This window comes from Pan troglodytes, chromosome 2, assembly GCF_028858775.2.
Source record: "Pan troglodytes isolate AG18354 chromosome 2, NHGRI_mPanTro3-v2.0_pri, whole genome shotgun sequence".
NCBI lineage: Eukaryota > Metazoa > Chordata > Mammalia > Primates > Hominidae > Pan > Pan troglodytes.
In genome coordinates this window covers 171,355,244-171,374,332 of record NC_086015.1, presented here as the reverse complement: position 1 = coordinate 171,374,332, position 19,089 = coordinate 171,355,244, and positions in this window count along the sequence as shown.

Below are 19,089 nucleotides of genomic sequence, written 5' to 3'. Positions count from 1 at the left end.
GCGGGCACCTGAAGTCCCAGTTACTTCCCTTCATGTACACTTGAATTTGTAATCTGAAATGCACACCTGCTACCACTGAAACTTAATAGCTATGTTCAACATTCTGCATTGCACACAGTAGCCTACCATAAATATTTTGGTTTGGGGTTTTTTGCTTGTTTGTTTTTTGTTTTGAGAGAGGTTGATATTACTCCCAATATCACAGGGGGTGTACAACCCCTGTGAACCCGGCAGGCGGAGGTTGCAGTGAGCCGAGATCGCGCCACTGCACAGCCTGGGCGACAGAGCAAGACTCCGTCTCAAAAAAAATAAAATAAAATAAAATTGGCGAGGGTATAGTGAATTTTTATCACCCGCCATGCTCGGTGATCACAATGCCATCTTACAACAGTACCAAAGAAGTGATAACTTTTCTTTCCCTCCTTTCCCACTAGAAGAAGATTCAGATGAGACAGAGAAGAATTTCTCACTTTAAATCAAATTTGGAGTTTTTATTGTTACATGAGAGCAGACTATTTTCAGAATTGAGGTAGTGTTTACAACCTTGAATATCTGAAAGTGTTTTAAATATCCAATATGTAGCAGAAAATTCACCAGTCAGCTTGTATTTCCAACCAGCAGCAGGGAAAGTACTTTCCTACTGAATAAATTTTAAAAGGACAGTGGAAGATAAAAATAAAGATGCTTTCTGATTATATCTCATGAGTGCTGCTTGTTCAACCTGTTATTTACTTTAATTCTCATAATGCTATAAGATAATCTTAGTACGACTAAGTACCATTCCCATCTTAAAGATGAGAAACGAATGCACTGAGGGTTTAGGTAAGTTTGGATTGATCATATAAACTCAGTATTTGAGCTCACCTTATGCTTAGCCACTCCACCATAGGTGCCCCAATATATTATAATCTTATGCAAGCACATTAAATATTTTAAGTTTATTCTTTATATTTACAGTTTCTCTTCTTCTCTTAAATGGGAGTCTACATCAGAGCTCATTTTATTGATTCACTGAAGTTTTTGGCAGCTCCCTGAAAACTGCCTGGGATCCCTCCTCCCTAGAGCACCATGAAGCCAATTTCCCCCTCTCCAGCCCATGGAAGGGCTGCCAGAAGGCTGTGGGTAAAGATTTCTATTTCTCTGGACCCCACAAAATTATCTTTCTTTCTAAACCTTGGAAAATCCCTTTTCAGTCTGGGGAACAGTGTGTCTTTCTGTAATTCCTTACCTTTAAGTAGACTGGGACCAGAGCTTCTTTGTATTAAAAAGTTGGATTTCCAGATTTACTTTAAAAAAAAAAAATGGAAGCTTGGATTCCCTGGCTCCTATCTCATAGAACAAAAGCTGGAGTAGGGTAAGAGACACCTTTTTTACCCAGACCACCGCCCTCCAACTCACCACAGACCCCTTCAGCTCACCACTCCTGTTATTTTATCTGCCAGACTCCTCTAAATGTTTGGATTTCTGAAACTTGGCTTGGATTTTGGAAACCAAAGGTGGGAAGGTTTGTTGTGACTCCTTTGGAAAATGCCATAATTTTCCCCAGAAGGGATGAAGCACAATAAGCTATCTGCTGTTCTGGATGACAAAGGGGGGAAAAATTAGGGCAAGATGGCGAAAAGGGGGCCGGGCACAGTGGCTCATGCCTATAATCCCAACACTTTGGGAGGCCAAGATCGGTGGATCACTTGAGACCAGGAGTTCGAGACCAGCCTGAGCAACAGAGGGAAACCCCATCTCTACCACAAAAAGTGAAAAAAAAAAAATCACGAAGTGTGGTGGTGTGCATCTGTGGTCCCAGCTACTCCAGAGGCCGAGGTGGAAGGATCATTTGGGCCCAAGAGGTTGAGGCTGCAGTGAGCTGTGATTGTGCCACTGCACTTCAGCCTGGGTAACAGATGAGGTCCTATCTCAAAAAAGTGGGGGAGAGGCGGAGAAAGGAAACCCTCAAAATTTGATCCACCTGCTAACTTTTTCTAGTAAAGAAAATTCACTTCCCTTCATGTACACCTGAATTTGTAATCTGAAATGCACACCTGCTACCACTGAAACTTAATAGCTATGTTCAACATTCTGCATTGCACACAGTAGCCTACCATAAATATTTTGGTTTGAGTTTTTTTGCTTGTTTGTTTTTTGTTTTGAGAGAGGTTGATATTACTCCCAATATCGCAGGGGGTGTACAACCCCTGTGATATTGTTTGGTTACTTTTAACGTCACAGGGGATGTATACCCTGTGATATTATTCATAATGTTCTAAGGAGATATTACTTCAAAGTGGATGTGCACATGGTGTACACCCACTGTGATATTATTTGTAATATTTTAGGTAGTTATTACTTCTAATATCACAGTGGATGTACACCCTGTGATATTTTCCATAATATTTTAGGGAGATATTACTTCTAATATCACAGTGGGTTTACTGCATGCATGTACAGCCTGTGATATTATTTGTAATATCCAAGGGAGATATTACTCCTAATATCACACAGTGGGTGTACACCTTGTGATATTATTTATAATATTCTAGGAAGATATTACTCCTAATATCACAGTAGGTGTACACACTGTGATATTATTTGTAATATCCTAGGGGGGATGTAACTCCTATTGTCACAGTGGATGTACATCCTGTGATATTTTTGGTAATATCCTAGGAGGATGTTACTCCTAATGTTACAGGGGGTGTACACCCTGTGATATTATTTGTAATATACTAAGGGGATGTTACTTCTAATGTGTGCACCCTGATATTATTCATAATATCCTAAGGGGATGTTACTGCTAATGTCACAAGGGGTGTACACTCTGTGATATTATTTGTGATATCCTAGACAGACGTTACCCCTAAAGTCACAGAGGGTGTACATCCTGTGGTATTACTCATAATATCCTAGGGAAATGTTACTCCTAATGTCACAAGGAGTGTACACCCTGTTATATTATTCAGAGTATCCTACTGGGATGTTACTCCTAATGTCACAGGGGGTGTACTCCCGTGATATTATTCATAATATCCTACCAGATGTAACTCCTAATGTCACAGGGGGTGTACTCCCGTGATATTATTCATAATATCCTAGCGGATGTAACTCCTAATGTCACAGGGGGTGTACACCTTGTGATATTATTTGTAATATCCTATAAAGATGTTACTCCTCATGTGACAGGGGGTGTACACACAGTGATATCATTCATAATACCTTAGGGGGATGTTACTCCAAATGTCACAGAGGGTGTACACCCTGAGATATTATCCATAATATTTTTAGGGGATGTTACTCCTAATGTCACAGGGGGTGTTCACACTGTGATATTATTCATAATATCCTAGGGGAATGTTACACGTAATGTCATAGGGGCTGTACACCCTGTGGTATTGTTCGTAATATCCTAGGGGGATGTTACTACTAATGTCACAGGGAGTGTCCACTCTGTGATATTATTCCTAACATCCTAGGGGGATGTTACTCCTGATGTCACATGGGGTGTACACCGTGTGTGTACACCCCCTGTGGTATTATTTGTAATATCCTAGTGGGATTTTACCTTTAATGTCACAGAAAGTGTGCTCCAGGAGTGTATACCTTCTGTGATATTATTTGTAATGTCCTAAGGAGATGTTACACCTAATGTCACAGGGATGTACACCACGTGTGTCCACAACCTGTGATATTATTCGTAATATCCTAGGGGATTGTTACTCCTAATGTAACTTGGGGTGTACATGCCTTGGGGTGTATACAATGTGTGTACACCCCCCGTGATATAATTTGCAATAACCTGTGGGGGTTTTACTTTTAATGTCACAGGGGTTTTATACCGTGTGTGTACAACCTTTATGATATTATTTGTAATACGCTGGGGGATATTGTTCCTAATATTTTGGTAGATGTTACTCCTATGAAACGGGGTGTATACCATGTGTGTACACCACAGGGGGTAATATCATTCCTAATATCTTAGGGCAATGTTACTCCTAATGTCACAGGGCTTGTACACCATGTGTGTGCAACCCCTGTGATATTATTCATAATATACTAGAGGGATGTTAATGTTAATGTCACTTGGGGTGTACAACATGTGTGTACACCACCTGTGATATTATTCCTAATATCCTAAAGGGATGTTACTCCTAATGTCCCAGGGGTTGTACACCTTGTGATATTATTCATAATATGCTAGGAAGATGTTTCTCCTAATGCCACAGGGGGTGTACACCATGTGTGTACACCACCTGTCATATTATTCATAATATCGCAGTGGGATGTTACTCCTAATATCACAGTGGGTGTACACACTGTGTGTACACCCTGAAATATTATTCGTAGTATCTTAGGCAGATATTACTCCTAATAGAATAGTGGGTGTCAACCCTGGATTATTTTTCATAATATTCTGGGGAGACATTACTCTTAATATTACAGTGGGTTTACACCTTGGGATATTATTTGTAATATCTTGCAGAGATATTACTACTGATATCATGGTGAATGTACACCCTGGGATATTATTTGTAATATCTTAGGGAGATATTACTTCTAATATCACAGTGGGTGTAAATTCTGGGATAGTATTCGTAATAACCTGGGGAGATATTACTCCAATATCACAGTGGGTGTATACCCAAATATATTATTCCTAATATCCTGGGGAGATATTAGTCCTAATACCTCAGTGGGTGTACACCCTGGAATGTTGTTCATGATATCCTGGGGAGATATTTCTCCTTATATCACAGTGGGTGTACAACATATGGGGACACCCTAGGATATCATTCACAATATCCTGGGGAGATATTAGTCTCCCAATATCACAGTAAGTGTAAACCATGTGTGTATACACTGGGATATCATTCGTTAATATCCAGGGTAGATATTATTCCTCTAATATTACATTGGGTGTACACCATGTGCGTACAACCTGGATATTGTTCGAAATATCCTGGGGAGATACTACTTTCCTAATACCACAGTGGGTGTACAACATTTGTTTACAACCTGGGATATTATTCGAAATAACCTGTAGAGATATTACTCTCCTAATAACAAAGAGGGTGTGCACCATATGTGTACACCCTGGGATATTATTTGCAATATTTTGGGGAGATATTACTCTCCTAATATCACAGTGTGTTTACACTTTGTTTGTACATCCTGAGATATTATGTGTAATATCCTGGGGAGATATTTCTCTCCTAATATCACAGTAGGTGTTCAACATGTTTGTACACCCTGGAACATCATTAGGAATATCTCAGGGAGTTATTACTCTCCTAATATCACAGTGGGTTTACACCATGTGTGTACATTCTGGGATATTATTTGTAATATTATGGGGAGATATTACTCTCCTAATATAACAGTGAGTGTACACCATGTGTGTACAACCTGGGATATTATTCAAAATATCATGGGGAGATTATAGTTTCCTAATATCACAGTGTGTGTACACCTTGGAATATTACTGGTAATATTCTGGAGAGATATTACCCTCCTAATATCACAGTGTGTGATATTACACCCCATATCGCAGAGGGTGTACACTCTTTCTTTGATGTTGTTCCTAATATCTGGGGGGGGAACATGATATTACTCCTAATATCGCCAGGGTTGTACACCCCCCCTTGTAATATTGTTCCTAATATCTAGGGGGAGAGAGAATGATAATACTTAAGATATCGCAGGGGGTGTACATTCCCCAGTGATATTGTTCCTAATAGCCAAAGGGGAGAGGATGACATTACTCCCAATATCGCAGGTGGTGTACACCCCTTCTGTGACATTGTTCCTAATATCCAGGTGGGGAGTGGATGATATTACTCCCTATATTGCAGGGGATATACAACCCCTTTGTGATATTGTTTCAAATATCCAGGGGGTGAGAGGATGATATTACTCCCGATATCGCAGTTGATGTACAGCCTTTCTGTGATGTTATTCCTAATATCTACGAGAGGAAAGGATAATATTACTTTCAGTATCGCAGTGGGTGTCCAGCTTCCTTGTGATATTGTTACTAATTTCCAGGGGAAAAATGATGATATTACTGTCAATATCCCAGAAGGTGTACACTCCCCTGTGATATTGTTCCTAATATTTAGGGGGAAAGAGAAAAATATTACTCCCAAGATCCCAGGAGTGTACAACCTTGTGATATAGTACCTAATATCCAGGTGGAGAGAGGATGATATTACTCAAAATATAACAGGGCGTGTAGACCCCCTCCTGTGATATTGTTCCTAATATCCAGGTGGAAAAATGATATTACTCCCAATATCACAGGGGGTAGACACCCCCGTTGTGATACTGTTTCTAATATTCAGAGGGGAGAAAATATAATATTACTCTCAATATATCAGGGAGTGTACACACTCCCTTTGATATTGTTCCTAATATCCTGGGGGAGAGAAAATGATGTTACTCCAAAATTCGCATAGGGTGTACATCACCCCTGTGATATTGTTCCTAATATCCAGGTGGGGAGAGGATGATATTACACCCAATTTCGCAGGGGGTGTACACCCCCACAGTGATATTGTTCCTAATCTCCACGGAGGGAGAGGATGTTATTACTCTTAGTATCACAGGGGCTGTACATCTCTCCTGTGATATTGTTTCTAACATCCTGGAAGGGACAGGTTGATATTACTCCCAATATCTCAGGGGATGTACACCCACCCTGTGGTACAGTTCCTAATATCCAGTGGGGGAGAGGATGATATTACTCCCAATATCACAGTGGGTGTATACCCCCCAGTGATGTTTTTTCTAATATCCAGGGGAAAAAAGGATGATATTACTCTCAATATCACAGGCGTTGTGCACCCTCCGTGATATTTTTCCTAATATCCAAGGGGGGAGAGGATGACACTACTCCCTATATCGCAGGCAGTGTACACCCACCCTGTGATATTGTTCCTAATTTCCAGGGAGTGAGAGGGTGACATTACTCCCAATTTCCCAGTGAATGTACACCTTTTCTGTGATATTGTTCCTAATATCCAGGGAGGCAGAGGGTGATATTAATCCCAATATTGCAGGGGTTGTACACCTCCCCTATGATATTGTTCCTAATATGCATCAGAGGAGAGGATGATACTACATTCAATATCACAGGCAGTGTACACCCCTCCCCCACCGTGATATTGTTCCTAATATCTATGGGAAGAGGATATTACTCCCATATCGCAGGTTGTGTACACCACCTTTGTGATATTTTTCCTAATATTTAGGGGAAAAGAGGATGACATTACTCTCAATATTGCAGGGGGTGTGCACCCGTCCTGTGATGTTGTTCCTAATATCCAGTGAGGGAGAGGATGATATTACTCCCAATATCGCAGGAGGTGTACACCCCCTCTGTGATGTTTTTCCTAACATTCAGGGAAAAGAGGATGATATTACTCTCAATATTTCAGGGGATGTACACCCCTCCGTGATATTGTTCCAAATATCCAGGGGGATAGAGGATGATATTACTCCCAATATTGCAGGGGATGTACACCCCCCAGTTATATCATTTTTAATATTGAAAGGTGAGAGGATGATATGACTCCCCATATCGCAGAGGGTTTACACCACCCCTGTGATATGGTTTCTAACGTCCAGGGCGGAAAATGATGTTATTACTCCCAATGTTGCAGAGGATGTACACGCCCCTGTAATATTGTTTTTAATATTTAGAAGAAGAGAGGATGATATGACTCCCAAAATTTCAGGGGGTGTACACCCCTTCAATGATATTGTTCTTAATTTCCAGTGAAGGAGAGGGTGACATTACTCCCAGTATCGTAGGGGGTGTACACCCTTCTGTAATATTTTTCTTAATATTTAAAGGTTGAGAGGATGATATTACTCTCAATATCACAGGGGCTGTACAACCCCTGTGATATTGTTTCTAATATCCAGGTGGGGAGAAAATGATAATACTCAAAATATCACAGGGGGTGTACACCTCTCCTGTTATATTGTTCTTAATACCCAGCTTGAGAGAAAATAATATTACTCCCAATATCGCACTGGGTAGACACTTTTTCTGTGATATTATTCCTAATATCCAAGGGAGAAAAAGAGGATATTACTTCCAATAAATCAGGGAGTGTACACCCCCCCCCTTTGATATTGTTCCTAATATCCTGGGGGAAAGAAAATGATATTACTCCCTTTATCGCATGGGGTGTACACCTCCCCTGTGATATTGTTCGTAATATCCAGGTGGGAGAAGATGACATTACGCCCAATTTCACAGGATGTGTACACCCTCACAGTAGTATTGTTTCTAATCTCCAGGGGGGAGAGGATGATATTACTCTGAATATCACAGAAAGTTTATATCTATGCTGTGATATTGTTCCTAATATTAACGGGGTGGCGGGGGGAGAGAATATTACTCCCAATATCGCATGGGCTGTACTCTCACCCCGTGATATTGTTCCTAGTATGCAGGGGTAAAGAGAGTAATATCACACCCAATATCACCGGCGGTGTACAACTCCCGGTGATATCACAGCAGGTGTACATCCGCCTGTGATTTTATCCAAATATCCAAGGAGGGAGAGGACGATTTACTCCCAATATCGCAAGGAGTGTACACACACTCTGTCATATTGTTACTAATATTCACGGGGGGAGAGACTATTACTCCCAATATTGCACAGGGTGTACACCTTCCTGTGATATTGTCCACAGGGTGTGGACATACCCCGTGTGATATTGTTCCTAATATCCAGGGGGGTCAGGATGACATTCCTCCCAATATCGTAGGGACTGTACACCCCACCTGTGATATTGTTCCTAATATCCAAGGGGAAGGGGATGATATTACTCCCAGTATCTCAGGGGGTGTACACCTCCCCCCCCACCGTGTTATTGTTTCTAAAATTCAGGTGGGGAATGGATGATATTACTTCAAATATCTTAGGGATGTACACGTCCTGCATGATATTGTTTATAACATCCACAAGAGGAGAGGATGATATTACTCCCAATATAGAAGGGGGTGTACACCTACCCTGTAAAATTGTTTTTAATATCCAGGGCTTTTAATATTGTTTTTAATATCCAGGGAATAATATTACTCCCAATATCGCAGGGGGTGTATGCCCCCACTGTGATATTGTTTCTAATATCCAACTGGAGAGAGGATAATATTGACTCCAATATCACAAGGGGTGTACACTTTCCCTGTGATATTGTTCCTAATATCGGGGGGGGGGGAGAGTGATATTACTCCCAATATCGCAGGGATGTACATTCCCCCTGTGGTATTGTTTCTGATATCCAGGTGGGGTAAAGGATGATATTACTCCCAAATTCGCAGGAGGTGCACACACCCCCTGTGATATTGTTTCTAATATTCTGGTAGGTAGAGAATGATATTACTCCTAATATATCAGGGTTGTCTACCCCCTCTGTGATATTGTTCCTAATATACAGGGGAAAAGAGGATGATATTAATCCCACCTCCAGACATCAGGCGATTATTCCACATCAGCTTCACAAATAGCTGGGACTACAGGTGCACGCCACTATGCCCGGCTAATTTTTGTAATATTTTTCATAGAGACAGGGTTTTGTCATGGTGCCCAGGCTGTTCTGGAACTCCTGGGCTTAAGAAATCCACGGCCTTAGGCTCCCGAAATGCTGGGATTACAAGCGGGAGCCACTGTGCCCGCACTGTGCCTGACCTTCCATAAATACTTACTCAATCAAGTTGTGTTACTGTTTTTAAGTAGATTAGCACAAAAATGTTTGAGATCAGCATCTATGCCTAACAGAGACAAGAATTTGTTCAGTAAGTTTTATTTGCACTCCCATCCTTTGGAATTGCAAAGTATACAAGTAAGAAAGATACAATTGATTGATGACTAAATAATTAGTTCTTTGGGCCCCAAACATTATTAAAAATGGAGTTATTAGAAAGCTGGCACTCTATCCCAGATGTGTCAGCTATATAGATCAAATACACACAAAGTAACAAAAGATTCTTCAGAGTTACCTGGATAAATTCAGTAACCTGTATTTCCTCTGGGTAACAACGCTTTGACTTGTCAGTAAAAGGAGGGTGTATGGTCTTTGGCTACATTTTCAAAGTAATTGCATGTCTACCCAACCAGAGAAAGAGTACGTGGTATCAAGGAAGTCCCTAAAATAATGATAGCTCAATAATATGAGGATGTTTGAAATGATTAATTGCCCTCCCAGCTAATGATAAGCCATTTCTTTAGGAATTCTCTCTAATGCTGGCTTTTGCTACTAGGCTAGCCCAGCTAAAAATGTTCTGCCAGCTTTCCAAACACTCTTCTTCTCCTTTATTTACTTTTCCCGTAAGACTAAGTACTTCAAAGACTGAGTCTGTATTAGGCCTATAATAACAAATACTGGACCCATTATATTTTCAAATATCATTTGCTATTTGAAAGACTAGATCCTTTCATAGAAGTTGTGCTGGCTTATCAGCTGGGTTCAGCAAATACAGTGGTAGGTAATAGGAGCTGGCAATCCTTAATTATCTATAGCATGCTAAATATTTTGCATGTGTTTTAAATATCTTTATTCAAATATCAATTCTTATAACAACCTATGTATTATAAAGGTGAAATCAAAGCTCAAAAAAGTGAAGTGACTTGTTCTAAGTCACATAGTAATTGAACTATGTGTTAAAAGCATCTCATGTGCTTTTAACTCATGGTCTAATCCACAATGTAGTCCTGAACTCAAGGCCTCGTTGGTACCTTTAAAACACTCTAGGGAGGCCTAGAGAAGAGTCATGGCATCAAGATTTTGGATGAAGGGGCAGGAAGATACTTTGTTATTGTACTTGTTAGAAAAAAAGAAATATAATCTGAAATGCAAAATCCAGATGATTAATCACAGTCAGAGAAGGTAATCTCCACATCCTCTACATTAGCTTCAAGCTGCACCCTTGCCTATGGCTGTATTTTTGAGGGCTGGAAGTATACATGAGGTGCTTTTATCTAAAAATTTTAAAACTCATAATTAGCATCTACTGATTATACCTTATAGCATACATGACCCATCTGTCATTTTATCTTAACTCAGACATGAGAATTACAGAGGCCTAGAAAGGAAGGGGGGAAAAAAAAGAAACAAGGAAAGAAAAGAAAATGAAGTCTAAGTTTTCCTATAAAATTGTGGAAAATAACAATTGCAGTGTCTCACTCAAGAAAGAGTGATTTAAAATTATGTATTTATGACAATTTTTTTTAATCTTTTTGAGAAGGAGTCTCACTCTATTGCCAGGCTGGAGTGCAGTGGCACGATCTTGGCTCACTACAACCTCCGCCTCCCAGGTTCAAGCGATTCTTGTGCCTCAGCTTCCCGAGTAGCTGAGATTACAGGCATGTGCCACTACACCCAGCTAATTTTTTGTATTTTTTAGTAGGGATGGGGTTTCACCATGTTGGCCAGGATGGTATTGATCTCCTGACCCTGTGATCCACCCACCTCAGCCCCTCCCAAAGTGCTGTGATTACAGGCGTGAGCCACCATGCCTGACCATATGAGGACTTTAAATTTGGGAATAGGGAGAAAAAATGTCTCAGTTGATATTCACATTTGAGTGTTGAAGTATTTCAAAGTTTAGGGATAGTCCCTGGAGTAGGTGGGTAGGTTTGCCTTTCACGTGCACATCTGCCTTGGGCATTCACGAATTGAGGATATTGAAAGCCAAAGGAGGCTGGGTAAATATCCATGTCCAAATTTTGCCCAGACTAGATAAACAATTGTTTCTCTCCAGACCAAAAAATAATATTAATTAAAAAAAATTCCTCAAAATGGGTATCTCTAACCACCTGTTACCAGGTCAGCTGGAAGTGCTTATTAAAAATACAGCTATCTGAGCTACATCCTTTATGTTCTGCATCGGAATCTCTGTGGGAATTATCCACAAAACTGCACTCTTAACCAGAACCTCTTAAGTTATGCATACTAAATCCTGATAATCTCTGGAAGAGAGAATATTTAGTATATTTATTGACTAGAATGGCTTGTCTCAAATCATATCATAACAGATGACAAAAATTAGTGATAACTCATGTTCAACTGCATTTTCAAAATACACATGTAAGAAAAATACTGAACAGTTATTCATCATTGTTATGTGGCAGGTTGTCCATAAGGAACACAGTGCTACATATGAGAACGTAGTAAAGCTTGTGAGCAATCGTGTGTAGGCAGATGTGAGGAGGTGGACCTGCAGATTAATGTTAGGCACCATTTGCTCACTAACCATTACAATGTACCCATCTGTTTATGGTCCGTTATATATTTGAACCAGCCCCAATACAAGCTCCTTAGTCATGTCTTGACCATCCAAGATCAAAAATAACAACTAGTGCTTATAGAGCAATTCTTATACAACAAACACTATGCTTTCTACCCTTGAGCTCACATAATTCCATAGCAATCCCCTGAGGTAGATTTCAGCATTAGCCCCATTTGATAAGCAAAAAACCCCTAGAAATTAGTAAAGTTAAATCACTGTATATAATCAGACAGTCTAAAAACTTTCACACCCTGAACTCAAATAAAGTTCTGCTGGATTCTTATCTAAAAATAAATTTTCTCCTAAAAATAATTTCTCCCTCCTCTAAATCACCCTAAGCCTTATACCACTGCTGAAATTTCACCATTCAGAATTCTCTTTTTTTGTAGTGGGGGCAGGGGGAGGGATTGCTAATCAAAACATCATTAATTCTCCTTTTACATTAAAATACTGATAGGTAGGGGATACTAGGTGTCAGTTCTTCAAACTTACTGTGGTTAAGAATCAGCAATGAGTACTGTTAAAAATTGCTGAACTACATGAAAAGAAAGAGCCTCAACAGGAGACTGTGGTTGGGGTGCACTGTCATGCTCAAATGAGCAGGACTGAAACTGGTGGAAGAGAAAATCCCTCTTATTTCTGGGAGATTTGAGGGTCCTGAGTGCTTAGTGACCAGGCACATGGGGCTGTCCAGAGGTGAGGATGCTAATCTGTAAATATGCACCCTGTCATTCGCCTAGAGTTGGTCCTAGTTGCATTAATGTACTACTTTCAAGCATATGAGCAAAAGAGTTATGCTTGAAGCCCAGCTCTGCCATATGCCAGGTGGGTTAAAATTGGCCCAAATCTGTTCCTATTGTTGGAACTCTTGCCCAGCAGTCATGCTTCTTAAAATCTGGGGCCATTGTGATCAGTCTTAAGAGAGCACATGGTCCCGTAATGTGTAAGACATTATTGAAGTAAACTGGTCCCATCTTAAGCCTGGCTCATTAAAAAAAAGTTCACTAAGATTTTATTGATTGGAACCCATTCATTCTTTCAATGTTATCTCTTATAGCTGCCTAATTGTATCTATCCTGTATTTCTCCCAGTCGCCATATCCTATAACCTAAAATAAACAGCAGTAGGAGAGGCTTCTGATATTTGTCTTTTCATAGCCTCATTGTTCTCAATGCCACATTATCAAAAATTAAATAAACAAACCAAGCCATAGCCTACAACTAGTTCTAGATTTTTTAAGTTATTTAACCTTTAATTAACTGGAAAATCAAGTGGCCTAAGCTAAGTTTCCTGTATCTTATATAAAAGCCACAATACAATGGAGCTAAGAAAAATACAGAATGTCGGCCGGGCACGGTGGCTTACGCCTGTAATCCCAGTACTCTGGGAGGCCGAGGAGGGCGGATCACGAGGTCAGGAGATCGAGACCGTCCTGGCTAACACGGTGAAACCCCATCTCTACTAAAAGTACAAAAAATTAGCCGGGCGTGGTGTCGGGTGCCTGTAGTCCCAGCTACTCGGGAGGCTGAGGCAGGAGAATGGCGTGAACCCGGGAGGCGGAGGTTGCAGTGAGCCAAGATCGCGCCACTGCACTCCAGCCTGGGTGACAGAGGGAGACTCCGTTTGAAAAAAAAAAAAAAAAGGAAGAAAGAAAGAAAAATACAGAATGTCATATTACTGTTCTAAAGAATTAGCAGAGAACATAGAAAAAGTTCAGGTTTTAGGGTCGGATGGCCTGGCTTGAGCCCTATTTCGCCATTAACTTACTAGATGCACGACCTTGGTTAAAGCCTCCATTTCTATATCTGAGTTTACTTATCCCACCACTCAGCATGTGATTTTTAAATATGCTAATCTATATTAAATGTTTATTATAAAGTCTACCACAGAGTAAATACTCAATAAATGGTGGCAAATAGTGTTAACAAATTTTTTAAATGGCTCTGTTTCTTTCTCCTATCCTTCCCAGAGTTAAGTACCTTTAGCCACTTACCAGAAAGAATTATGGATAAGTCCTAACAGTCTCATTTATCTACGATGTCTTTATAAAAGACTTTCAGTAATAAAAATGATTCATTTTTTAAAAAATGAGAGAATAGGAAGAAAATTGTCCTAGCAAACTTGTCTAGTCTTTCTCCATTTCCTCTTCCATAAAAAGGAGTGAGAACACCTATCAGGGTTGTGTAGATACAATTGGCTCATATATGTAAAAATAATTCATAAATTATATGAGACAGTATAAGTTTAAGATTTTTATTTTTTCTTTGGGATAAAAGTTACTGAAGAAGTAAAAAGAAAAGTAGTTTTAAAAATGAGAAAAAAGAACACTCATTAACTGTCTCATCAAAAATATCATTTCTGTCTAATTTTATCCTTATTACTGAAGGTCGATCTATACCTGTATCAACTTTCTTTAAAATTTATCAATGGCAGTGATACATAATGAGATTAAAAATATATTAACTACTGAGAAAGATGAAACCGTTATCATTTTATTGTCTCATTTCTTTATAATATAGTTTCCCAGGTAATTTTGAGGAAAAGAAAATCACCTAAACCGCCAAAGGGTCTTGTCTGCCAGCTGCTGTAGTTACATTTTGGAGTAGACATTTGACTAGCATTCAGCCTCCAAAAGAGTCAGTGGCATCTGCAGTATATTCTAGAATTAGTATTTTAAAATAATGTGTACTGTTGCTTAGTGTTTTATATGGGATAGAGACATTTATGTCCAAGAGATATTATAGAAGCACTGATTGGACTTCTAAAATAAACATCAGTAGGCGAGGTTTCTGATATTGCCTTTTCATAGTTTCATTGCTCCGAATGCCACAGTATATAACATTGTCAAAAATTAAACAAAACAATTATTTAACTAGGCTTTGCATATGTAGTGAAACCTGGCAAAGTGAACATATCTATAAAAAATTGATTATGTGTTTATGTGTGTCAGTATATGTGTGTGTGTGTAGCTAAGACTCATTACAAAAGGCTATCTTGGGGTACATGTAGAATATAGGTGGTTTTTCTAGGTAGGTCTTGGGTAGGACTCTGCAAAGCTGATGATACTATGATAGCCTGTACTTAAGATTTGAATGTTTATGTATTGTAGTTTATTTATTCAGTGGATTTGTTTAAACTCTCACTCCTTCTTTATAAAAAGAACAGTTTTCCTGGGGGAGAAAGAATATTATTAGCATAAAAATTAGAAGGTGTAATGAGCTAAAAATAGCACAGTGGTTAAAAGAGTGGGTTCTAAGATCATACCACCTGGGTCTCAGTCATGCTCTGCGTGTGGTAGATGTGTGACTTTAGGCAAGTTTCTTCACTATGTTGTGCCTCAGCTCTCTTATCTTTAAACTCTGGTTGCATGTACACACAAACTTTTATTGAATGCTGAAGTTTAATATTTAAACTGAGTGATTAAAGCTAAGAAACATTGAGGAAATAATAAGACTCAGTAGAATAATTTATATATGTGCATAAACTTTTTGTGCAACCAATGTGATGTATTTTTGCTTTCTGGTAAGAAGGCAATAGTTTATTCTACTTTGCTAAAAGTAGGATTTTCAGCTGGTGTCAACTTTAGTCCTAGAATAATTTATTTTAGGAGTGAAGGTAAAGTTAATATCCAGTGGCGGCATGCTTAGTTTACCAGTGTGTTCGTATACAAAATGTTTATTATAGTAAGCTTTCAGAAGTAAATCTCAAGTCAGAGTTAATTCTTTCCTCTATATTTGCATTTTCTTCTTTCTGTACCATTTAGTGAATGCTATAAGTCAAATGGCTTAAGTTGTTGATATCCCTTTTATTTTTTATTTTTATTTTTATTTTTTTTTGAGACGGAGTCTCGCTCTGTCGCCCAGGCTGGAGTGCAGTGGCGCGATCTCGGCTCACTGCAAGCTCCGCCTCCCGGGTTCACGCCATTCTCCTGCCTCAGCCTCCCGAGTCGCCCGGCTAATTTTTTGTATTTTTAGTAGAGACGGGGTTTCACCGTGTTAGCCAGGATGGTCTCGATCTCCTGACCTCGTGATCCGCCCGCCTCGGCCTCCCAAAGTGCTGGGGATATCCCTTTTAAAACATCATCTGTAATGTAACAAAGTTATTTTCTTCTTATTGGTTTCACAAACATCTACATTAAATGAAAGGTAAGCTCCTATGTATTGTCTCTGTGTGCTGTATACTATCTGGGAATTGTGTTACATTTCCCAGGCACTTTTTCCTTTAAGGTGTTAACAGTCTAATCCCAGAGTGGGCAAACTCCTGCCCATGGGCCAAATCTGGCCCACTGCCTTCAGGCTAAATGGTCTTTATTAAATTGTTAGAGAAAAAATCAGAAGAAGAAAAATATTTCATGACACTTAAAATTACATGAAATGCACAATTCAGTATCCCTAAGTAAGGTATTATTGGAACACAGCCATGCTTATTCCTTTACATGTTGCCTATTGTCTATGTATGCTTTGGTATGACAACAGCAAGATGAATAGTTACAACAGATATTTCTGTTGAGCCATATTTGGCTCACAAAACCTAAAATAAGAAAATGCTGCTCATCCCCTATCTAGCTTAAACATATCCCAGAAAGAATGGAAGATTAGCATTCCATCAAAATCATAGTAAAGGTTCTACCAAGCTGAGAATATGCTGGTATTTATTTGATGACTGTGGAATATTCTATTTCAAGACAAGATAGGAAAAAATAAAAAAAAGACCAGTTCTTTTTTTTTCTACTCTTCTGTTTCAAGACAAGATAGAAGAAAAAAAAAAGTTCAACTAAGAAACTTCACTTAACTGTTTCTCATCTTAAGTATTTTCCCATTAGTTTGACCCAAATAAGTGTAAACATATTTGGTTACTGTGTTCTAAATCCTACACGGACACAAGTGAGAAATTCAAGCAATAGAGACAAAACCCTAAACCTGCCCCATATTCCAGGCAGTTGTTGACATGTTAATGTCTGTCGGGCTCACACCTCTTCTGGGAAGGTGAAGTAGGAAACTCCTCCTGCAGGAGGAACTGCCATGTTGGTTACCAGTTAACATTCATTAACTCACCTCCTCCTATTCCAGGCATTACTCTTAGTATTGAGGATGCAGATATGAGAGGGAAAGTAATGTCTCCGCTCCCATGGAACTTAAAACACAATGGAGGAGACAAAAATAAACAAATGAATACATAAGGAAATGTTGAACAGTGCTATGAAAACACAGGCATAAAAAAATATACAGTTTCACTTACCTGAGGTACCTAGAGTAGTCAAATTTATAGAGACAGAAACAGAATAGTGGTTGCCAGGGGCTTGGGAGAACAAAAGAGTTGTTTAATGGATATGAAGCTTCAGTTTTGCAAGACGAAGAGTTCTGGAGATGGATGGTGGTGATAGTTGAACAATAATATCAATGCACTTAATACCACTAAGCCGGACACTTAAAAATAGTGAAGATGATAACTTTTGTGTTATGTATATTTGACCACAATAAAAACACTGGGAAAAAATGCTAGAGATAAAGAGATTGTTCTTAAAGCTTCCATAATAGGGAGGGGAGAAAAAGATCACCTACAAAACAACAACAACAACAAAATCATCCAATTTCTCAAAAGGAACATTGGATGCTAGAAAAGAATAAAGAAAAACTGTATTCAAAATTCTGTGCTAAAATTATTTTCAACTTAGCCTTCTATACTCAAATTATTAACTCTTTGTGGAGGTAGAATAAATTCTTTTCAGACAAAAAAAAAAACATACATGCATGCAGGCGTACATATTGTAAGGTATAATTATGGTCAATGGCTAAGTGGCTGTGATTTATTTTAATGAATTTTCAGTTTTTAAAGTATTTTGAATAGGTAATTTATTCACATGGTTCGAAAATCAGAATGTCTAAAAAGCTATATTGCAAAACCCCTCCTCTTGTGCTAACCTCCGTGTCTATTCTCAGTTTGTTCCCACTGCTCCTTCCCAGAAGTAACCACACTATTGTTGGATCTCAGGCATATTTCTAGAGTATTTCTGTACATACATATGCAAATTTAAAGATACTTTTTTTTCTCCCTCTCCCCTTCCCTCAAATAGTTGGTTTAAATAGGGTAGGTAGGCAAGGCCTCTCTAAGGCATAACAGGAAGATGCAGCCATGTGAAGATTTAGGAGAAGAACATTCCAGGCAAAGAATGAAACAAGAGGCTCCAAGACAGGAACAGATACCATGAGTTTAAGGATCAGATGGAAGACCAAAGTGCTCTATGTAGCAGGAATCTAGGGGAGGGAACGGGAGGAGAAAAGGGAGAAAGGGAGAAGGGGAGGAAAGGGCCAGTGACTCATCCTAGAATGTTAGTTGATAGATGTCCAACCGTGTGTTCATTGAGAAACTGCCTGCCGTGGTAGCCATCCCTGCCCCTACCCCATAAGGATCATATAATACTTTGACCTCAAAAAGCATGCCATTGACCACCATTCATGCCAGGAAAAGATCTGCTACAGAAAACCCCCACCCCTACTGCTGAACATTCCTTTCACTTTTGAAGTGGCCCCAAACCACTTACTTGCTCCCTTGAAGCTAACCAGGGAATGCCAAATGTGCCTGAAGACCAAATAGAAAGTTGCTTCTGTTTCCAAAAGTCTCACCTTAATAAAATGTTTCCCAATCAGAGATTCTTTGTATTTCCTCTTTTTACCCTATAAAACTTACTTTCCTTTCTACCACCTTAGAATTCCTGCTGCAAAGTGATAACAGATGGATTCCCTTGCCTAGTTTATGAACAAACAATTGTTGCTAATTTTGTCTCTGACACAGTTTTG